We start from the raw sequence: 24370 nt of genomic DNA, 5'->3' as shown, positions 1-24370 counted from the left end.
TTGAAGCCTGCTCCATTCCTGTCCTTGTTGCGGCCCAGCCCATGTTGTACTGTGTTCTGCTCCACACCTGGTGTGATAGACCTTTCCTGTCAGCCTTCCAGGCTGCCTTGGGCTAGAAATCTCTTTCACTCTGTTGTTTTGTGGCTTCTGCTGCTCTACAATGTGTTTAGAGTCATTTTTTACTGGTATGTTATGAGCTGTGGGATGAGAGCTTCTCAAGGTGTGTCCTTCTACTCTGCCATCTTGGCTCCACCCCCTAGACTCTGTATTTTCATTGGCTCTTCCACATGCCTGGAACTTTCTGTCTCTTGATTTTCCTAGCTTCCTTTAAGTTCCAGATAAAATCTAATGGTAATACCTTCCCTCTTCAATTTATCCTCTATAGATCTGGGTGAATAATTTTTTGTATGTTGTGTCCCTATTAGTCTGTGAGCTCCTTGAGAGTAGGGATTAGTTTTTTACTTTTATTTGCATCCCCAGGGCTTCCTCAGAGTGCCTACTACATAATTGCTGCTTAATAAAGACTTTTTGACTTGACTTGCAGAAGTTAAACTACAGGGTTGGGTACTAATGTATATGTATACCATGACAAAAAGTCTAAAGTCAAGTGATTTAAAGGTTATTAGCCTATGTGCCTAAAAGATTCTATTAACAGATTGAATTCAGTTCAATAAAATAAGTTCAGTAATTTAAGCCCCCACAGTGTACAAGGAACTGAGGATACAAAGATGAGAACAATACACAATCCTTTCTCTCAAAAAACTTACATTGTATGGGGTTATGGAACACACACACACACGTAAATAAATAAGGTAGTTTGAGGAGAACATTAACAATTGGGTTGACCAGGAAAGGTTTCACAGTGGAGGCTGAATCTAAGTGAAACCTTTAAGGAAGATAAGGATTCTGAGAGAAAGTCAAATCAACAAGCATTTCTTAAGGCCTTCTGTGTGCCAGCCACTGTGCCGAGTCATGGGCATACAGAGAAAGGCGCAATGAATCTGTTTTTTCAAGGAGCTCTCATCTAGTGGGGAAGACCTGAACAGACCACATGATCAATGCACCAACAAGATCTATACAAGATAAATGGAGATCGTTTCAGAGAGAACGCATTGAGTTTAAGGAACTAGGAAAGGCCTCCTGTAGAAGATGGAATTTTAGCTGAGACTTGAAGGAAGCCAGAAAAGAGGCAGAGACAGAGACAGAAAGGGAAAGCTTTCCAGGCCTGGGGGCGGCCAGTGAAAAGGCCTGAGGTTAGATGGGAGAACATCCTGGGTAAAGCATAGCAAGGCAGCAGGTGTCACTGGATCTGCAGGGGAGGAGCAAAGGGAAAGAAAACTTGAACATTAGGAGGACAATAGGTCATCTAGGGCTTTATGGGTAAGGATGCAATATATTCTACGTATGGATAAGGAGGGCACCTTTGAAAGGCTCTCAAGACATCCAGCTAAAGATATTCAACAGGCAGTTGTAAATAATGGACCTGACACTTAGGGGAGAGATTGGGAGATGTCTGCAGGGAGCTAATGATTGACCTATGACATAGATGAGATCCTCAGTGAAAATATGAAAAAGAGAAGAGGGCCACAGATCAAACTTTGGGGAATCATCCATGTTTAAGAAGTAGAAGTGGCATAATGAGCCGACAACAACAGGAGAGGGATCAGAAAGTTAAAAGGAAAGCCACCAGATTGCTATGTCATAGAATCCAGGGACAAAGAGAAAGTGAAGGAGTGTCTTATGCCATAGGGGAGGTCAAGAAACATGAGGACAGAAGAAAGGCCATCACACTCTGTTATAAAGAGGTCATCAATGACTTTGGTAATAGTTGTTTCAGGGGAGTCATGGGACCAGAAGTCAGATAGTAGGACTTGTTAGTAAGGAGTGGGTGATGAGAAAGTGATGAGGATTATACTTCCTAGGAACTTGGTAGAAAAGTTGGTAGAGGGTATGGAATGGTAGCTTGAATTATAGTTGTGTAAAGAAAAGCCATTTTTTGAAGAATATAGGAAAATCTGAGCATATTTTTAGGTTAAGGGGAAATAAACAGTAGAGAAGGAAAGATGGAAGCAGTACTAGAGAGAGGGAAAGAGCATATGGGCACAGAAACAATGCAATGGAATTATATTATATATACAATAGAGATGTTAGCTCTAGCAAGGAAAATACCTTTTCTTCTTCTGAGACTAGAGGGAAGGATGAAATGTTGAATGATATCGTCTCAACCAGTACAACTAATAAAATAAAATGTGGAGTAGATCTCCAAATAAAGCCTTAAAATTATGGCTATTTAGTGTTTGACTCAAAAAGTAAAAAGTTTAAATTATAACTCTTTGTTATGAACCCTTCTAAATTCGGTTGCTTACTTTAAAGTGTTTGTTACCATTGTTTTTTAACACAGTTTACACACACACACACAGATTTGTACTGCTAAACTTAGTTTGCATCATTTCATCCAAGTCTTTACTTATTTCCTCATATTCTTTTTTTACAGCTACAAGTTTTTTTTAGTGCCACTTTAAAATGGGAAAAAGTCTCATAAAAGAATTGAAAATAGTGTCTCATCTCTATTCCAGGATGACCTCAAATCAAACAACCAATGCATGGGTCTTTGGTTTGGTTTTGTTACTGTTCAGCACAGTAACTATTGTGGTTTTCTTGATATGTTGTAGAATCTTTAATAATTGTCAAAGATGCAGACCTTCATTCAATCAGTCAATCAAACAAACGAGACAGTATTTATGCATTTATTCTTTTCCAGATTGTTGGTAACCTGTGCGTATTTTCTCAGATAACTTTGCCTCCTTGTGTCACAAGACCTAGCTCACTCACACTGGCTTCAGTGACAGTCCCTTTGATAATAACACCCAAACTTGTATGTAGTAAGGGCAGAGAGATTCTTCTTCACACTAAGTATAAGTAGGTAAAAAGTGGCTTTAAGTTCAGGATGAGTTACATGAACCTTCTTAAAATGCAAACCCAGTGGCCTAAAAAATCTTTTGTGTTTTGGTGGTTTTCAAGTAAAGCCATCCCCAGCAAAACAGACTTTGTTAACCATTCTTTTCCAAGCCTTCTTTCTCTTTCCTGTACAAATAACCTTGAACACTTCTCTTTCTCCCTGGGCATGAATTTTTGTCAAGGGAGCTTCCTTTTCATTTCTGTTTAATCATATGGGAAGGCCTTTGGCTCAGGATAGTCCCTCTCTGCCCAGCAGACAGGCAGGCCCTGCTCCTTGGGGAGTTTTTCATCATTCTTTCACTTGGTGTTTCTCTTTTCATGCATCTTGATAGTTTTTTTCATCTGAATCTTCTCAGCATGACTCTGTTTATGGTCGAGTTTGTCCTTTAGATCAATCATTTTCTTTGCTTTCTTTGAACATTCATGAGCTTCTCAGCTTTCCTTCTTTCTCTTTTTCTCATGGTAATCCAAGTGGTAACCATACCATTTTCAGTATAACTTTATGTATTTGTTCTGTGGCATGTTGATGACTGGGGGCTCTTCGAAGAGCTGCCGAAAATGCAACTCCCTGAAAGCGGGAAAAGGCCTCTTCTCTGTGTTGTAATTTTCTCTGGCATCATAGAATGTCCTTGTATTCATATATGCCAAAAACTATCCAGCTATTCCTCAATTATTGGACATGTTGTTTATGAAATAGTGCCTATTTTTGCTAGTTTTGCCACAAAAGATTTTTTATTGTTTTTAGCTAATTCTGACAATTATATGAGTATTAGGTAGCATGTTAACATTGCTTAAGGTAATATATTTGAATCCTATCTTTGAATGACTATCTTTTCAAAAGCTCATTAATTTGCATTTTCTCCTCCAAAAATTACTTATATTGATTGACCACCTCTCCTTTGGGTAGTAAATATTACTTTTATAACTATATGTCATTTCCTGTAGATTCTGAGTATAATATTTTTATCAGATACATTTTACTGCAAATATTTTTTCAAATTGCTTCCTTTTATGTTGGAGACCTTTTTTTTGTCAAAAATCATACAATCAAACCATTAATTTTTATTTCTAATAATTTCTACAGAGGTGCTAACAGTGGATAGTCTTTTTAATTGAGACCATCTCTAATGTGTCAGTACAGTAATGTGTCTTTTTATTATTGTAGCTACATTTTGGTTTATCATAAAGTTGAACTGGCCCTTTTCCTGTCTGCATAGGATTTTCCTCAATATGAAAAAAATTAAATAACATGCTAATGTATTATAACATTATATGTAACTACAAATATGTAATTAGAATCTAAATTAAAATAATGGACTTATAATGATAGTTTCCTAGAATTAAAAAAGTGATCATATCCTTTTATTTGTCTAAGTTCTTTGGAATAAGAACATCACATTTTGAGCTATCCTTTAGATTTTTCACTTTTCCAGATCATTTTATAGATGAGTTATTTTCTGAGCGAGATTTTCCCCTTTCACTGCATTGTCTATGATTTTGTCTTCATTTGTTTTCTTCTTTTGGTTCTGCCTATTTTTTTTTCAGATTCTCTATTCTAGATACTATGCTGCTCATTTTCCCCATTATTTCCTCTTGAATGTATCACTCAATTCTAGTTTCAGTTCTTCCTAAATTTTTTAACTGTTCCTAGCTCTTCTTTTTTTAATTTCCTCCAAGAATTTTCTTGCTTGGATTCTTTAAATGTGTGGAGAACATAGGAAATTAACTATAGATAATTTCAGAGTGATGCTAAAGAAAGAAATCAACCACTGACTAATTGTGGTAAAAGGGTCAAGGAAAGAGTTTTTGGTTTGTTTTTGTAAGACTGGAGAAAACTGAGAATGTTCTCATCACCAGATGGAAAGAAGCCAGGAGGGAGGGAGAAACTGAAGATAACATGAGAGAGAAGGGATGCTATCTAGAGGAAGGCCCTGTAAGAAGTAGTTGAGAGACTAGGATGAAAGGCATAGGTTTTCAGGGCATAAAATTTTGGTTTGCATCTAGGTCTTGCTGCCAGCACAGCTGTAGAACATTAACAAAAGTACTAGCTTTTCTCAGAGATATCTGCACATGGTCTGCAGGCCCCAGTTTCATGAACAAATGCCACAGACTGACTTTCCTGTCCAACTTCATATCCTGCTTCCTTTTGTGACCTGACTCTCAGATATTTTCTTGTGATGATCTCTGGCTGTCTCCTGTCTTGACTTTCTTTCCCTTAATCTAGAGCTTCCTTGACTCAGTTCTCCCAGAAATCCGTTGCTATAGCTAAATCATAGTCCTGTCCTCACCAGTCAGAAACATCTTGTTTGCTCCCATAGATCATGGTAACCTTCAGTCTCACTCACTAAACAGTCCAAGATGAAGGGCCTAAGCAACAGTGAGTCACAGGTCTCCAGACATGACTAGAACATTCCTAATTTAAACTACCAGTCTCCAAACTCAGATTGTCCCAGCTAAGGACAGATACAAAGCATGGACCCTTTATACAGTTAGAATGTGCTTCACAGACCTTTGGTAACTTCCTAAGCCCCCTGAAAACATTTTCTGGCCAGTCTGAAAAGCTATCCAAATTTGTGACTCACGTCAAACTTTTTCCAAACTTCATTCTCACAGTTTTGCTGCCAAACAAAGGCTGACCTGTCTCTCACCCACATAGACTATTATAATGCATAATGCTGTTTATGTCAGAAGAGAGCCCCCTTCTAAAGCTGCTTTAGATAAGATTGGTCACTAAATCAGGAGGAATGGTCCACTCAGTAGACCTTAAAAAGGAAATCATCTCTCTCTCTTCCTCCTCCCTTGTTTGTTCCCTTCCCTTCTTCTCTCTCTTCCCCTCCTCCCCTTCTCTCCTTCTTTCTCTTTATTTCACCCCCCAAAAAAACACATACATACATATATGTGTATATATACATATATATACACATATATGTATATATACATATATATGTATATAGTGAGGGGAGTTTGGCCATTTGATTTTCCCTCTCATCTCAGGTGATATAATCACAGATACTAAGGGACACATAACAGAGTTGATGTGTTACATGAACTGCAAAGGCATGTACGTCTATGCCTGGTTATGGAGTGTGAAGTTTCCCATATGAAATTGGAAGGATAACTGCTGTTGTTTGGCAAAAGATTGGCTACAGATGATCTTTAAAAAGCTAAGCTTCCCAACCCTAAAAGCAATTGAGCAAATATGAGGCAGGAAGCAGCTGTGTGAAGTTTGACTCCTGTCCCTCTACCAGAAAGCAATGGAATGAGATAAAATTGTCTCTCTTGCTCATCCTAGTGGCCATGGCAACATCTTGAAGCAGAGCCACTCATCCAATTTGGGTAGTTCGCTGCACTCATAGAGAAACATGCAGAAACACAGAAAGTTGGGCACTGCTTCACAAGGTAGGACTTGACCTGTATCTTAAAAGAAAGCCCAGGAAGCCAAGGGGTGAAGGTGAGGGGCAGAACATTCCAAGCACTGGGACAACCAGTGAGAATGTCCAAAGTCTAGAGATGGGAGGGCTGTTTTGGAGAGACTGCAGGGAGGCCAGTGTCACTGCATAACAGAGGACATGGGTGTGTGGAAGGTGTAAGAGGACTGCAGAGGAAGGGGCCAGGTTGTGAAGAAGGGCTTCTCTTTGATCCTGGAGATCATCGAGTCTCTGGAGCAGCATTCTTTAGTCTGTGAGGAGGGCAGAAATGGCAAATGGATTGAGTAATTCAGAGCTGAAGTTTGGCAAGGCTTGAGTTATGACAGGACAAGAAGACAAAAGATTCAGGAATAGAGGACAGTGTCACATCGAATTGATTACTGGAGAATCCAAATTGGGAAGGAAAGAAAGTGAAGCCAAAATAAGGGTGATAGTCTGGGAAAGCACAGAGGAATAGAGGGATTAGAAGTCATAATGAGGAACACAGAATAGGTTTAAAAGGAAAGAGACTTAAGAAGAGGCTATTATAGACTATTATAGAGGATAGAGTAAGGAGAGACATCTTAGAGGGGAATGAGGACAGAGCAGTATCACAAAAACCTAGAGAGGAGAGCATATCTGGGAGTGGAGAGTGATCAATAATGGGGGACAGAGTCACCCTTCCTCTTCCTTTGGATGGAGCATGATATAAAGAAAAAGCACTGGATTTGTAGTCAGAGGACCTGGGTTCAAATCTTGACTCTCCTCAATATTTCTGTGACTGTAGGCACATGGAAATCCTCTGAGCCTCTAGTGTTTTCAACTGAAAATAAAGGAGCTGAACCAGAATGACCTCAAAATTTCCTTCCAATTCTAAAGCTGTTTATTCTGAATCTTATTGCGTACTGTTGCTTATTTGGAAGACAGTTGTAAGTCATAGTCTGAAGTAGTGTGAGAATCACTGAACTTCAGTGTTAAATATGACTTGAAATATTTCTAGAATTTGACAGAATTCCTTTTTACCTGCTGCCATGTCTAGTCATTATCTACCTCCTTCCTTATCTTTTACCAGAGCTACTGACAAGTAGCCAAAGTGACTGACCTGACCTGGCCCAGCCTAACAAAATTATAATGAACACCCAAGAGAGAATGAAAAAACATAAATAAATAGCAACAAAGTACCTGAAACATCGACAAACTGAGAGTCAACCCCTAAATAATTGATAGCAGGATAAATTTGTAGAATCTTAGGATTAGGAAGGATCTTAGAGATCACCCTCTTTGATTTTTAATTATTCATTTACAAAAGAAGGGAACAGTGACTCTATCAATATAAAAATTTTACAAAATAGAAAATATGATATTTTTTAATTGATTAGTTTATTAGAAACTGGGTTTCCCTATCTTGGCCAGGATGGAAGTGTAACAGTCATTCATGGGCCCAGCCCTGATGCTGGTTGGCTTGGAAGTTTGATCAACTCCCTTTCTGACCTGGATGAATTCAATCCTCTTTAGGTCACATGGTGACCCCCTGCTCTTGGGGTCTCACCATAGTCATACTAAACTTGATATAAACACCTAATTGACCTGATTGCATTGAAAAATAACCATATTATACTCTAATTATATGTAGTAAGTATCCAGTTCACTTACAAGTCATGGCATCATCTTCCTGATGTCATGGTCCTCTTCAAGAACACAGGACAAACAACAACTAGTGAGTGGTAGTAACTGCCCTATGGGGGACTCACCCAACTAGCCAGTTCCCGTTGGGCAGTGCAGGTTCCTCCCTGGCATGATGCACCTCCCAAGGTACCTTGAATATTACCTAAAACTGATTGATATCTGGCTATTGGATCCAGATGCCTCTGGAGGAGAAAATGAGGCTGGTGACTTTGCACAGCCCTCACTCACTCAAATCAAAGTCAGTTTAAGTCATGTCATCATCTCCCTGATGTCATGGTCCTCTTCGAGAACAAAGGACAAATACCACACAACTTGCCTGAGTATACTCCATTTTTTGTAGTATATTCAGGTTCCTATTTGATGATTATGACAAAATAGCGACTTGGTGGCACAGTGGATAGAAACACTGGGCCTAGAGTCAGGAAGACCTGAATTCAAATCCAACTTTAGACACTTAATAGCATTGTGACCTTTGGCAAGTCATTTAACCTCTGTAAAATGGGGGTAATAACAGCACCTACCTCCCAAAGTTGTGAGGATCAAATGAGATGAAATCTGTAAAGCTCCAACATAGTGCCTGGCACATAATAGGTGCTGTGTAAATGTTATCATGGTGATAGAGATGTCTATTGCTCTAGACATTCCTATGTAATGTTGGCAGTAGTGGGGACCCTTTGGGGGCTTCTTAGGGCTTTTCAGCTGCTGTAGATCAAGCTGCCACTAATTACCATTTGTAACTGGTTTTGGGGAAAATGAATTTCAAGTTACTGACAGCTGACTTACAGCTAGATTTTTGGAACACAGATCATTAAGAATGGAGCAAGACTTATGTTAACAAAGCTATTGAAATACCTCATGTTCATACCTGATGTCTTCTGCAGAAGTTTGCAATCAAGTTTGGTCACATGGCAGTAGTCAGAATGTCAGTAAAGGTATGCCTTTTATTAAAGTAGTGTCTGACATCTTTTTATGGAGATAGTAGACCTAGAGAGGTCACAGTGAGAACAATGTTATTCAGCAGTTGAACTGCAGTTCTTGTTTCCTAACTCCAGATTCATGCCTAGCTAACCATTGTGTCTTTAAAATATTATTAATTAGATGTTACATTTCTAGAAGATAGAGTGAAGATTAATTAATTGAGTAAAAGTATAATTTCTTATTACTTGTAATGTATTTATCCTATATCAATGTATTGATACTTCTGATGTATAGAAGAGATGCCAAGTTATTCCAGTAAAGAATTGGTCCTGAACTAAAACTTATCAGGCCTGGCTTGGATTCCTGGCTGTTTCCCTGATTCATAATCTGAAGTAACATTTGCCCTGTTTTAGTGCTTAGGATATTAATGTTTCTATCTTTTTACATAAAAGTAGTGTTGTAAGGGTTAATGGATTTTTTATTAAAATTCTTTGGAAAGATGAAATTTTGTTATATTTGTAACAAGTTGAAAAGATTGCTTATTATTTTGAAATGTGTTAAGGAGGATTTATCCATATTTTCCTAAGAATTTTATTTTTAAAATCAAAGAAAAAAATTTTTGGCAGAAGTCCAGTACTAAAGAATATCTACTACAGTATACTAGAGAACATCTCAGAATTTGAAGGGACTTCAGAAATCATCTAAGCTTGAACAGGAATCCCACTGACAACATCCTGAACAAGTGGCCACTAATCACTCATTGATTTATGTATTCCATAAATTTTATTAAGCACCTACGGGGTGCCAAGCACTATATTAGGTTCTTGGGGAAGATATAAAGGTAAGATTAAACGTAGTCCTTATCCTCATCGAGTGTCATTCTATCAAGAGAATAATACATAAGCACAGTAGCTATAGTACATTGTATTAAATGGAGAATTGCAAAGCAAAACACAATGTAAGGTCCAAGGAATAAGGTCATACAAAAGAAAAGTGGCATTTAAGTTGCATTTTAAAGAATGAGGGAATTCAGCAAGCAGAGAATAAAAGGGGAAGGAAGGAGAGAGGAGACTTTTAAGCATAGATTTTAAGCATGAGCAAGGTATGGAGGTGAGAGTAATACAACATTTAGTGGGACAGAAAATGTTACATTTTGTCTAAACTGTAGAGGAGCAGTCTGGAAATTTAAGATAGTACCAGATTGTGAGTCCTGAATGCCAAGTAAAGAGAGTTTGAGCTTTACTTGGTATGTAATAGGGAGTCATTGAAGATTTGGGTCAGCAGTGTCAAAAATAAATCTCTCTGTAAAACAAATTATCCTGACCTTGGTATGCAGTTATAGATTGAAACGGAGGGGAAGAATTGAGGTTAGAAGACCTATTAAGAGGTCTTTGCATTCAAAATCATTGGACTACCTGAAAGCCATGTAGTCAGCTCAGACTTGTAGATCTTTTTGATATATGCTATTATCTAAACAAATCATCCCCATTCTGCATTTCCAAAATATATTTTCTAGAGTCAAGTATGGGGTTTTACATTTATCCCTTGAAAATTTCATCTTAGTAGATTTGGCCCAATATTCTGACCTACTGAGATATCTGCTGTTCTACCCTTCTATTTAATTCTTATTCTCATATATAAAAGCCCACTTGTTAGAATACCTAAATTTGGGTTTGGGAAATGAGGAGGGAATAGGCATTTATACAGCACCTACTATGTGCCCAGGCACTATTCTAAGAGCTTTAGAAATATCATAGCATTTGATCATCAAACAACCCTGTGAAGTAAGTACTGTTATTATCCCCATTTTACAGATGAGGAAACTGAGACAAGCAGCAGTTAAGTCACTTGCCCAAGGTCACGCAGCTAGTGAGTGTCAGGTCAGGACTGAACTCAGGTCTTCCTGACTCCAGCCCCAGTGCTCTATCTATGTGCCACCTAGCTGCTTAGCTAGACCCTACATAGGATAGGACATAAGGACAAGTTTCCTGGTGAATTGGTCCCAGACTACCACTTTCCTTACATTTGCTCTAGACTCCTCTCTGCTTTCCCCTCTTTGGTTCCCAATGAACTTGCTTTTACCACTGTTTCTGAATAAGCAACAAAGGAATTCAGTTGGTGGCAGTGGATACAGCATTGCCTTAGAGTCATGAAACTCTGGGCTCAAGTCTCAACTTGGTTACTTATTAGCATGATGACCTTGGACCAATCACCTAACCTCTTTAGTCCCTTAATTTCCCCATGAAATAAAAAGGTTGGACTAGATCATATGGGTCCTTTTCCGAGCTAGAATCCTAGAAGTCTGTCATTCATTGCATGTCCAAGATAGGCGGAGTCTTCTCAGTGCTTGCTGCCTTGCTTTTCTTTTGTTTAACTCAGCTCTGCCTGCCTGGCATATCCTCTCACTGAGGATTACAGTGACAAGAACTCTATAAATGCATAGATATGTACTTCAAGTGGAGAACAGCCAAGACAAATCTAAATTTGCTGACAAGATCACAACTTTGTCTGCCTTGCTTGTTCTGCTTGTGTACTAGCACTGCGTCTTCAACAAGCTGTGTAACCAATGGGATCTCACATTTTTTCCACTCCCACACCCCAGACAGACTCAGAGCCACCTCTGCCCCTTCCCAAAATAGCTGTTGGAAATATATCATTATTTCATAGCCTGCAGATTGATTTGCTTATGGAAAGTCTCTAAACTGCATTTTGAGTTTTAAAAAAAAGTGGGAAAAGGAGTATTTCCAACCAGAAGTTGGAATGGGAATAGCCATGTGCACAGTGACAATCTAGAGACACAAATGAAGTGGGGGCCATTTTCTGCAAAGCCATCTACAGTGAAGGGTCTGGAAATCATGTCATAAGATATGGTTGAAGGGAGTTGGAAACTTTAGCTAGAAAAAAGAAGGGTTAATGAGGTTGCAACATGTCTTTAAATATTAAGAAGGCTTTCATGTAGAAGAAGGATTAGCCTTATTCAGTATCAATGAAACAAAACCAATGAATGTAATGAATGAATGGAAGCTGTAGATTATTAGCAGTGAACTCAGGGGAGAGTAACTCACCTAGGGCTGCAGGATTTCATCCCTATCTAGGAGAAAAGGAACAAATACTTAAGCTAAGTTTGCTTTCAGTGTGGTACCCTAATCAGACTGTCCCATTCTTTTGAAATTTAGAATGAAATGTTAGGAAAATGGGGAAGTGAGAAGTCAGTAAGGTTCTGAGAAATATGCGGAGAATTGACTCTTGTGATTCTGTCTCCCTTAGTGGTGTTGGTATATGTGGTGCTGACAAATGTCATTCAGAGATTAGGAGATAAAAGATCCTATGCTATATGTAAGATAAGAAATCCCCTGGATATTTTACGTGGTCAGTGGTGCTCAGTCCCTATTCTGTCTGAGAGCTAGATCACAGAATATATCCAAGAAGGCGCTGAGTGCTCTACAGATTTGATTTTCAGGGCCTAATCATATACACTTTAATAGAGCAACAAGATTTATTAAACACCAGAATACACCAGAAACTGTGTTGGAGACCAATAAACAGAATTGGAGCAGTCCCACTATCGAAGACTTTACATTCCATTAAAAGGAGAGAAACAACAATGCGTATAAGTTTATACCACCATTGCTAGATATATAAAATAAAAATAAATACACTATAGTTGGGGAATAGCTTGGAGATCAAGAAAGACCTCATGTAGAAGGTGGTATATGGACTGAACTCTGAAGGAAAACTAGGTATTCCAAGAGGTGGGGATGAGGAGGCGGAGCCTTCTAGGAATGGGAGACAGCCTTGAGAAAGCATAGGGATGAGAAATGGAACATTATGTGTGAAGAACAGTGAGAAGGTTAGTTTGCCTCAACCATGGAGTAGTATGAAGTAGAAGATTGCATAATAGACTGGAAAGATAGGTTGGAACCATATTGTGAAGGGCTTTAAATGCCAAAAGTAGTAGTTTGTATTTGATCCTAGAGATAACTGGGAACCACTGAAGTATATTAGGTAGAGGAATACTCAATCTTAACAGAGAAGGCACCATGCAAGTAACTGCATGCAAACAAAACATATACAGGATAAATTGGAAATAATAAACAGTGAGGAGGCACCAGAATCAAGAGGGATCAGAAAAGGCTTCCTCTAGAGGGTAGAGAGAAAAAAAAAGAACATTCCAGGTATGTGAAAATCCTTAGAGCCCAGAGATGGAGTATTTTGTTCAAGGAATAGTAAGGGTGACAATGTCACTGTATCCCAGAGTAAATGATATTGGGCAAGGTGTAAAAAAACTGGAAAAGGGCAAAAGGGGAGGTTGTGAAGGGCTTTAAGTATCTAACAAAGGATTTTGTATTTTATCCTAAAGGTGATAGGGAGCCACTGAAGTTTATTGAGTTGAATAGCAATGTCAGCCAACATGATCAGATCTGCACTTTAGGAAGATCGTTTTAGTGGGCTGCATTGGGGAGAGGCTTACAGCAGGAAGACCACCCAGCAGGCTATTGCAGTAGTCCAGACACAAGGTGATGAGGGCCTGTACCAGGATGGTGACAGTGTCAAGAGATAGAAGGAAGATAGAATTGACAGGTCTTAGCAACAGATTGGAGAATTAGAGAAAGTGAGGAGTCAAGGATTTCACCATGGTGAAGACTGGGAGAAGGGTAATACCCTCAACAGTGCTAAGGACTTTAGGAAGAAGAGAGGGTTTGGGGGGAAAAAAACTATAGTTTTTGACATGTTGAGTTTAAGATATCTACAGGATATTTACTTCAAGATGTCCAAGAGGCAGTTAGAGATTTGAGACTGGAGGTCAGCATAGAGGTTAGGGCTGAATAAGTAGATTTAAAAATCATCAACAATGAATCCATGAGACTGATGGGATCACCAAGTAAAATAGTACAGAGGAAGAAGAAAAGAGGGCCCAGAACAGAGCCCTGTGGTATGATTCCAGCAAAGGACAAGGAGTAGTCAAATAGGTAGGAGGAGAACCAGTAGAGTTTGTATGATAAACCTAACGAGAAAAGAGTATTAAGGAGAAAAGGGCGAAAAATAGCATCAGCAGCTGCAGAGGGGATGAGAATGGAGAAAATAGATCTAGCAATTAAGATATCATTAATAACTTTAGAGAGAGCAGTTTTGTTTGAGGCCAGAAGCCAGACTGTAGTGCCAGAAAATTGTAGATAGTTAAGAAGAGAGTGAAAAGAGAGGAAATAGAAGCAGCTATTATTGATGGCCTCTTCAATGAGTTTAGCCACAAAAGAGAGGAGAAATATGGAATAATAGCTAATGAGGATGGAGGTTCAAGTGTATTCATGTGCACGTTTGTAGTCGGTAAAGAATCAACTAATAGACAGGGAGAGACTGAAATTGTTTATGTGGATCTAATTTTACACCTGAAGCTTTGCTGAAGTTATTTTTTATTTCAGTTAGTTTTAGTTGTCTCTTTAGAGTTCACTCTAGTTGTATTTCTGAGATTTGCTATCATCTACAAAATGTAATAACTTTATTTTCTCTTTGCCTGTGCTTCTCTCAATTCATTTTTTAGTCTTATTGCTTCATTGTTCATATTTCTAACTCTATATCAAAAAGTAGTAGAGATAGACATTCTTGCTTTACTGGATAGCCTTCCAGTATATCCATTGCACATAATGTTGACTCTTGATTTTCAATAGATACTATTTATAGAAGGGAAAGGTCCATTTATTCACTATGTTTTGTAGTGTTTTAAATAGGATGGATTTTGTATCTTGTCAAAAACCTTTTCTGCATCTGCTGATATAATCCATGATTTTTGTTGCTCTGGTTATTAATATAATCTATTATATTGTAAGTTTTACCAATATTGAACCCCTACTTCACCCCTGACCCCTTCATTTTATAGACAATGATACTAAGCCCCAGGAATATTAAAGAATTTTCCTAAGATCATGTAGCAACTTACTGAAGTTTAAATGAGGTCTAGTAGGCATCATTCTCATGCTTCTCTAAACCTAGAGCTTTTTTTTGCCTTTTTCTTTGCATACCAAACTATGTTACGTACTGTAGCCTAAGCAACCTTGCTGATAGATTGTGTGGGTCCGAGTCACCACTACATATCTACCTACATTGCTTCTTGAGCAACAAGAATCTAACAAAAAATTTTGTATTTTATCCTAAAGGTGATAGGGAGCCACTGATAGTTGCTCAAGGATCTTGTAGGTCCTGGGCTTTCCCATTTCTAGTTTTCATAAGGAATTTGAATTAAATATACTCATCTTTATAGATAACCTGATTCTGCCTATGTGGCATGCAGGCAGCCCCAGCTAAATTCAACTCTGCAGGAGAAATCTAAGAAGTTCAAGACCAGTAATGAGCCTTTTCAGGCCAGTCACCCATCCCTGTTTTTCTCAAGGCTCTGCATGGGCTCAGAATCATGGAATGTTAGAGGTAGTAGAGACTACCTAGTCCAGCCTAGTCATTGTGTATAGAGGAATCTGAGCCTAGGGAGAATTTGCCAACACAGATATAGAGATGGAAGGGACCTTGGCAGTGTTGAGTCCAACCTCCTCTTCTTATAGCTGAGTAGAGAAATTGAGTTTCAGGGAGATCCAATGACTTGTCTAAGGCCAGGTCTGAGGTAAATATCTGAGGTGGGCTTTGAATGTCAGTCCTCCGTCTGTACAGCCTGCTCCTGGTTTGTTTTGTTTTGTTTTTTTAATATTTATTTATTTATTTTTAGTTTTCAACATTCATTTCCACAAAATTTTGATTTCCAAATTTTCTCCTCATCTCTCCCCACCCCATAATGCTTTGCATTCTGATTACCCCTTCCCTCAATATGTCCTCCCTTCTATCATACCCCTCAATTCCCTTATCCCTATCTTCTCTCTTTTCTTGTAGGGCAAGATGAATTTCTATATCCCATTACCTGTATTTCTTATTTCCCAGTTGCATGAAAAAACAATTCTCAACTTTTGTTCCTAAAACTTTGAGTTCCAACTTCTCTCCCTTCCTCCTTACCCACCAATCCCCACTGAGAGGGCAAGCAATTCAATATAGGCTATATATATGTAGTTTGGCAAGAGACTTCCATAATAGTCATGTTGTGTAAGACTAACTATATTTCCCTCCATCCTATTCTGCCCCCTATTTATTCTGTTCTCTCTTTTGACCTTGTCCCTCCTCAAAAGTGTTTACTTCTAATTACTCCCTCCTCCTATTTGCCCTCCCTTCTATCATTCCCCCACACCCCACTTATCCCTTCTCCCCTACTTTCTTGTAGTGTAAGATAGATTTTCATACCAAATTGAGTGAGCATTAAGCCAAATTTGAAGAGAGTAAGCTTCACTTTTTCCCTCTCACCTCCTCCCTTTTCTCCTCCATTGAAAAAGCTTTTTCTTGCCTCCTTTATGAGAGATAGTTTGTTCCATTCCATTTCTTCCTTTCTCCTCTCAATTTATTCCTCTCTCACCCCTTAATTTTATTTTTTAGATATCTTCCCTTCTTGTTCAACTCATCCTGTGCTCTCTGACTCTCTGCTTCTCTCTCTCTCTCTGTCTCTGTGTGTGTGTGTGTGTGTGTGTGTGTGTGTGTGTGTATAATCCCTCCAACTACCCAAATACTGAGAAAAGTCTCAAGAGTTACAAATATTATCTTTCCATGTAGGAATGTAAACAATTCAACTTTAGAAAGTTCCTTATGATTTCTCTTTTCTGTTTACCTTTTCATGCTTCTCTTGATTCTTGTGTTTGAAAGTCAGATTTTTCTATTCAGTTCTGGTCTTTTCAATAAGAATGCTTGAAAGTGCTCTATTTCATTGAATGACCATTTTTTCCCCTGAATTATTATACTCAGTTTTACTGGGTAGGTGATTCTTCATTTTAATCCTAGTTCTTTAGACTTCTGGAATATTATATTCCAAGCCCTTTAATCCCTTAATGTAGAAGCTGCTAGAACCTGTGTTATCCTGATTGTATTTCCACAATACTCAAATTGTTTCTTTCTAGCTGCTTGCAATATTTTCTCCTTGACCTGGGAACTCTGGAATTTGACTACAATATTCCTAAGAGTTTCTCTTTTTGGATTTATTTCAGAAGGTAATTGGTAGATTCTTTCAATATTTATTTTGCCCTCTGGTTTTAGAATATCAGGGCAAATTTCTTTGATAATTTCATGAAAGATGATGTCTAGGCTCTTTTTTTGATCATGGCTTTCAGGTAGTCCTATAATTTTTAAATTGTCTCTCCTGGATCCATTTTCCAGGTCAGTTGTTTTTCCAATGAGATATTTCACATTGTCTGCAATTTTTTCATTCTTTTGGTTTTGTTTTGTGATTTCTTGGTTTCTCATAAAGTCATTAGCCTCCATATGCTCCATTCTAATTTTTAAAGAACTATTTTCTTCAGTGATCTTTTAAACCTCCTTTTCCATTTGTCTCATTCTGCTTTTTAACATATTCTTCTCCTCATTGGCTTTTTGGACCTCTTTTGCCAATTGAGTTAGCCTATTTTTAAAGATGTTATTTTCTTCAGCATTTTTTTTGGGTCTCTTTTAGCAAGTTGTTGACTTGCTTTTCATGATTTTCTTGCATCACTCTCATTTCTCTTCCCAATTTTCCCTCCACCTCTCTTACTTGATTTTCAAAATCCTTTTTGAGCTCTACCATGGCCTGAGACCATTGCATATTTATTTAGGAGGTTTTGGATCCAGAAGCCTTGACTTCCTCTGATGCTATGCATTGTTCTTCCTTATCTGAAAGGATGGAAGAAAATACCTGTTCACCAAAAAACTATCCTTCTATAGTCTTTTTTTTTCTTTTTTTGGGCATTTCCCAACCAGTTACTTGATTTTTGAGTCTTTTACAAGAAGAGGATATACTCTGGGAACCTGTAAGTTCTCAGTTCCTCCAAGGTGGCACAATCAAGGGAGAGGAATTTACTCCTCTGCTGGCCTGCACACTGGTCTGAGAGCAGCCAAAAACTTTTCTGCCCAGAATCTGGGAATAGAATTCCCACTCCACCACTGCCTCCAGTTCCACCATGCCAGCACTCCTTCTCACCCCAGGACCATGCTCAGGGCTGAGATTCAGATCAGTGGCTCAATTGCCCCAGCAGCTTTAAGTGGAGGGCTCCAAAAATGGACAGGCTGCAGTTGCTAGTGGTTCAGACTCTCTTCGCATGGGTGAAAGAGCTTTCTCACTGACCTTAGAAGCTATCTTTGGTGTTTGTGGGTTGAGCAATCTGGGAGCTGCTGTTGACGTGGCACCCTGAAGCCTGTTCCTGTTCCTGCCCCTGCCATACCACCCACCTAGTGTGATGGACCTTTCTTGTTGGCTTTCCAGTCTGTCTTGGGCTGGAAATCTCTTTCACTCTGTCGTTTTCTGGCTTCTGCTGCTCTGGAATTTGTTTAGAGTCATTTTTTACAGATATTTTATGGGCTACGTGGGGGAGCTTCTACAGGTCCGTCTTCCTACTCTGCCATCTTGGCCCTGCCCCCAGCCTGCTCCTGGTTTTAAAGGGGCTTTAGAGATGATCTAATCCAACTTTCTTATTTTATGGATGAAGAAACTGAGGCCCAGAGGACTGGCATAGCTTTCGTATGTAACACAGATATTAGGGGTCAGAAGTGGCACTCCCTCCACATCCTGTGACTCCAAGCCTCACACACTTTCTGCTGCCCCACTGCTTCTCTGACTTAGCTTCCTCTTTCTTTCTCATCCTAAGTATTCACATTGCCCATAGTGGGAAGGACATTGCACTAGAAGCCAGAAGCACTGCCTTCTGGGCCCTGGTAGGCTGCTGACCCCAAGGTCACACAACCAGTCATCCTCAGTTTCTTCGGATAACTTAGAGCCTAGACCAGAGGTTCTCCAACATACTTATCAACTTCAACTTCTATTAATGGGATTCAGAAAAGGCACATGGAAATGATCTCCATCAGGAAACTGTTTGTAAAAAACAGGGGTTTTTTTGGGGGGGAGAGGAGGTTGATGAGGGAGGTAGAATGGTCTACAAGTATTTCCCATACCATACCATATAGGGGTGAAAGGGAAAGAGAACAATGACATGGGTTTGTGCTAGTTAGTACCAGGCTGATGGCAAAGGTTTAGCTGTGGTTTGCATAAAACTGGGAGGTCTCTTTGAAGTATATTCCCCTAGTAGTTGGGATATCCCTACTATAGTAGCTGTTAAAATCTGATTTTGTATTTTAAAAGTTTAACCAGGACATTTTTGTTGCTCCTGTTTAAGTCTCTTGAAAAAGTTGAAAGCAGATGCTGGTGCACTTTTGCATTATGGAAATCGCCTGGTAGGCACACATATGTTCAACAAGAAATATGGCTTTAAAAGTCAAACTAATTGCCAGCTGTGGTTTTCTATAGCACCTACTAAGAAGAAATGACTTTTTAAACATCATCTTTTTAGTTGTATGTGTATGTACATATGTATTTACAATATGTATACATATTGTATAGTAAACAAACTGATATATGTGTATCTGCATCTATGCATTATATAAAGGAAGATTATTCAGAGGGAGAAGAAAAGCATTTTTGTTTTCAAGTGACACTGGCACTGAATATGAGAAATAAAAATTGATTAAAGTGTTTCCTTCAGTGAACAATTTCCCTGGAACTTGTAGGAGTTGTTTTAGGATTGTAAAAGCAAGAGAATTAATACAGTTAGTTGAGGTTGGCGTGATTCTTCTATGTTCTGTAGTTATATAAGAGGTTTACCTTTTCTCCAGTGAGACTCAACCTTGTAATTAAATGAAAGAATCTATAACAAAAATAATGGACCCTTCCAGAATTTGCTTAATTTAGAGGAATTTTTCCTTTACTCCTGTTCATCTACTTCCTCAACTGAGGAATCTAGTAGATGCCACTTTTCATTCTGTAGAATAGCACCTTTCCCTTGCTTTTATAATTGGATGAGTAAGACACAAATTAGTAGTATTCTCCACTTGACTTTGGGGCAGCTAAGTGGTAAAGTAGGCACAGCATCAAGCCTGGAGTCAGGAAGAGTGTAGGAGTTCCAATTCAGACTCAGACCCTGGGCAAGTCACTTAGTCTCTTTGCCTCTGTTTTCTCATCTGTATGATGGCCATAATAATAGTATCTACCTCCCAGGGTTGTTTTGAGAATCCAATGACGTAACATTTGTAAATATTAGCTTAGCACATAGCAGACGCTTCATAAATACTTGTTCTCTTCCCCTTTGTATGACTTTGGGCTAGTCTCTTTGCTTTGAATTTGGTAAATATTGGGAGAGCCATCTGTAGTCATCTTGATCTGTATCTTGCTACTGGACCTAGATGGCTCCAGAGGAGAAAGTGAGACTGATGACTCTGTACCCCTTAAATCCTAAATCCAGTTCACTTGCGTGTCATGGCATTATTTTCCTGACATCATGGTCCTCCTCGAGAATGAAGGACAAACTACAACAACAAATATTTGAATTGAATTTAAAATTTCCCTTAAGTCCTACTGGATCAGCTGTGGGGCCAAAAATTTGGCTCCAGGGACTTTTGCCTAATTAAAGGAAATTTTCAGAGAGAGAGAGACATAGTTATCTGTAAACATTTAGAAGAAATGGACTTTTGATTAACTCCAGCTTTTTACATTTGAATACTGACTTCCCTTCCAAGCAGATTAGAATATCTACAAGTCTCATTCCTCAGGGGAAAAAGGCTCCAGTAGAATTGTTTCCCTGGTGTATTGTTTTTAATACGCAAGTACAGAATAGGGAAGAAGGTGTGGGAAGAGAAACTATAATACTTAAGCAAACTTCTTATAAATGAAATACTATCTTCCATTTTATTTCTTTCATAGAACTCCAAAACATATCACAAAGGTTTGTTATCATTTTGAAATATTTTAAGCAAACCTGATACTTACCTGCTTTTTATAGAAGGACTACTTTTAAAAAGGCGAGAAAGTGCAAACCTGGAAATTCTCTGATTTAATATCATATCTGAAAAATAAATGGAGAAAAATCCATGAAAATAATTAGCAGATAGAGATTCAAGTTTTTCACTTCTCCTGTTTTATCCAGTTCTTATAGAAAATAGTCTACATTACATGCAAGCTATTTGAATCTAGAAATTATGCAGAGGAAAATTAGTTATGACCCAGGAATTGGGATTAAAGGGATAGTAAGACTGGAGAAAAGTATATAGTAATTTAAGGATGTGTATGGCAAGGTCTGGGCATGTAGTCTGAAAATAAATTAAGGTTTTAAATCCAGTGAAAAATGACAAATTATGTTCACCTATATACGAACATTGCATTTGTTGTTTCAGGCATGTCCGACTCTCCATGACACCATTTGGGGTTTTTCTGGCAAAGATACTGAAGTGGTTTGCCATTTCCTTCTCTCGCTCATTTTATGGATGAGGAAACTGAGACAGAGTTAAGTGACTTGACCAGGGTGTCACAGCTAATTAATGTCTAAGGCTGGATTTGAACTCAGGTCTTCCTAACTCCAAGCCTAGTATTGTATTCACTGAACCACCAAGCTGCCTTACATACTCAGATAAGATTCTCATTTTTTTGTTTTCTCAAAAGACTACAAAATTAGTTCATTAACTATCTTAAATATCTGATAATAGTTTTTTCTGATGTAATGCTCATTCTTGTGGTCTTTTTCTTTATTTTCCTTTAGTTTTTCTTATCCTTCATGAGCTGATTTGTCCCTGGTGTACTTAAAGCCATACTGCTTTCCTTCAAAAATGTCATGCCATATATGAAAAAAATGACAACTTTGGGATGGGGATCAGCAGCAGATTCTAAAGAAATAAGGAAGGTGATATATCCCAAGGATGATAGGGAATCAAATTAATTCCTGTATGCTATGCTTGAGTATCCATGGCCTTTGCTGAGAACTTTTTGCCCCTTGGCACTGGTCACATCTGTTGATAAGCTGCTGAATAGTTCAGGGCCAGTCTGGTTTCCAGTAGTACTGGAAAAAAAATCTTAGCTTGTCTTATTTCAGTATAATTTGCCAGTAAAGCATAATATTTTGCAGAAAGACACCTGCCTGCAGTAGCCTTATTCTGTGTCCCCCTGGGCATAATATAACAAAGACTTCCTATGCCCCCTCTACCATGACTGCATACATTCTGAGCATAAACAGTGGTTCCATCCCCCTCCTTTGGTAGATTTGCGGCCCTGACCTTGAAGAAATATTTTCTGCCAACATGTTCTTGGCAAATGTACCATGTCTAGTGAAAACAGACTTTTCAAAGTTGTCATACACTGCTGCCCCTTATGTCCTCCACCTGAAACCCTAACATAGACACATGTATTCACATACATGCACCTATGTATATGTACGCAAATGTAGTGGAGGTGGCGTGGCATCATGAATTGAGAGCTGGTCTCAAAGTCAGAAAGACCTAAGTTCAAAGCTCACCTCTGATCCTAGTCAGAGTACTTAACCTCTCAGTACTGTGGACAACAAAGACTATAAATTACAGAGAATGTGCCAGCCTGAGTTGGTAGAGAGAGTTTCCTCACCTGGGATCTCCCCATACCAATGAAATCACAGGTTCCTATCCATATCCATATCAATATAGATACATGGATTGCCTTAAAAAAAAAAAGCATAGGGTAAATGTTCTATCTCTCTTTGTAGTAATCCAACCTATATATTGCCATTTTCTCCTTTCCATTTTCATTAAATTCCTTCTCTTGGTCCTAAATTTGTCTGCATCAGAGCTTTCATCTTCATGATGTGAAACTCCTCCTCCTTTGACAACTGATCTGACTCCTTAAAAACCATCATGAAAACTCCTAATCCTGAGTCAGTACTTTCTCTATTAGTGCATCAGTTCTCTATTGCCCCTAAGCATTGTTGGGGAAACATGAAGAACTGTGTAGTTTTGTCTCAACCCAAATTCATTGCAGTGATTAGTGTTTTCAAATCTTTAAAGATGTTTCTCTTTATAATGTTGTTGTTGCATAAATTTTCTCCTGCTTCTGCTCACTTCACTCTGAATTAATATAGACAAGTCCTCGTAGGTTTTTCTGAAACCATCCTTTTATCTTTTCTTACTGCACCAATAGTATTCTGTTACATTCACATAACATTCTTAGGTTACTGAATAAGTCAATTAATTTAGGTAATGTTGTAATCAGCTATTTTTATCCTTATACAATTCTCTCTTTTATGAACTCTCAAACTCTATTTTGACTTTCTTCCTTCTCAAATCTCTGTTATCATAACCTTTTCCACCCTCTCTCTTGGTGAGGTCAATTTGTCTCTGTTGAGAAGACTGAAGCCATCTTATGTGAACCCCACATAATACTGTTTTCAGTTTGGCATATCTTTGATTCTACATCTGCCTTTTCCTCCCCTAAATAACACAAAAAGCAGCCTCTTCAACACAGTTACTCCCTCCACCTGTGATCATGATTACACTCTCTTCTTATCCCTAACTGACCTAACTCCCACATTTTACTATCATCTCTCATTTCTCCATTGATTCCTTCTCTTCTGCTTTCAAATGTGCTATCTTTAAAAACAAACAAACAAGCTTCTTGGAAATTCTTCTTACTATATTATTTCTCTTCTCTGACAAACTTCTAGTTTCTGTTCCATTACTCAAGTAAAACTGTAGACTCACAAAGTTAAACAGGGACCTCCTATCGAAGTCTTAGGCCTTTTTTCATTCTCAATCTTTTTTTATCTTTTATTAGTTTGGAAGACATTGTTAACTACCTGCTTGCTGAAGTTCTCCCTTTTCTTGGCTTCCACAATACTGTGTTATCAAAATTCTCCTCGTCTATGTGGGACTGATTCTTTTTTGTCTAATTTACTGGATCTTCTTCCTTCTCTAACCAGCTTAACTGTTAGTGTAAGTCAGTATTCATTCCTAATCCACTTTCTCTTCTTTCTTGACATTCACTTCCTTGGAGAGATCGTCCTCAATTATTGCATCAGTTGTCACTGAGGAAAGAGGACGGTGTTGGGGAGGAAGCGTATGGAAAGAGACCTGGGTTTAAAGTCAGAAGGAGTCCCGCTTTACCCTTTCACAACCTTGTCACCTTGAACAAGTAACTTGATCTCCTCCAACCTCAGATGTCTTATCTATAAAATGAAGGGATTGGATTTAGATGGATTCTAAAAAGGATCTTCCTGCTATATTCCTATGACCTTATGACTTCTATGGAAATGACTCAAATCTCACACCCTAACTCATGTGTCCAACTGCCTGCAAGTTTATGTCTCATTACCATCTCAAACTCCTCCACTTTTATAAAATTGAGCTCATTTCTTCCTGTCCCAGACTGGCTACCCTTCCCAGCTTCCCCACATCTTCTCATATGACTACTATTCTTATAATCCCTCAGGTTGGTAAATTTTCAGGTCATCCTAGAATCGTCTCTCCTGATAGAATGGGAGGGGATATGTATCCCTCACCTTCAGCCC

At 38.5% G+C, this 24370-nt stretch overlaps 1 protein-coding gene and 1 pseudogene across 4 annotated transcripts in view; one reads left to right on the top strand and one right to left on the bottom strand.

The window, feature by feature from the left end:
• Nucleotides 1–24370, top strand: part of NTN4 (netrin 4) — a 164908-nt gene that overhangs the window by 27431 nt on the left and 113107 nt on the right. The window lies entirely within an intron of this gene.
• On the bottom strand, nucleotides 2624–3480 carry LOC140534513 (ribosome biogenesis protein NSA2 homolog pseudogene; annotated as a pseudogene).

The sequence above is a fragment of the Notamacropus eugenii genome, chromosome 3 (assembly GCF_028372415.1).
Source record: "Notamacropus eugenii isolate mMacEug1 chromosome 3, mMacEug1.pri_v2, whole genome shotgun sequence".
In the NCBI taxonomy this organism is placed as follows: domain Eukaryota; kingdom Metazoa; phylum Chordata; class Mammalia; order Diprotodontia; family Macropodidae; genus Notamacropus; species Notamacropus eugenii.
Note: the sequence above shows the minus strand (reverse complement) of the source record. Positions and strands in the feature narration are given on the sequence as shown.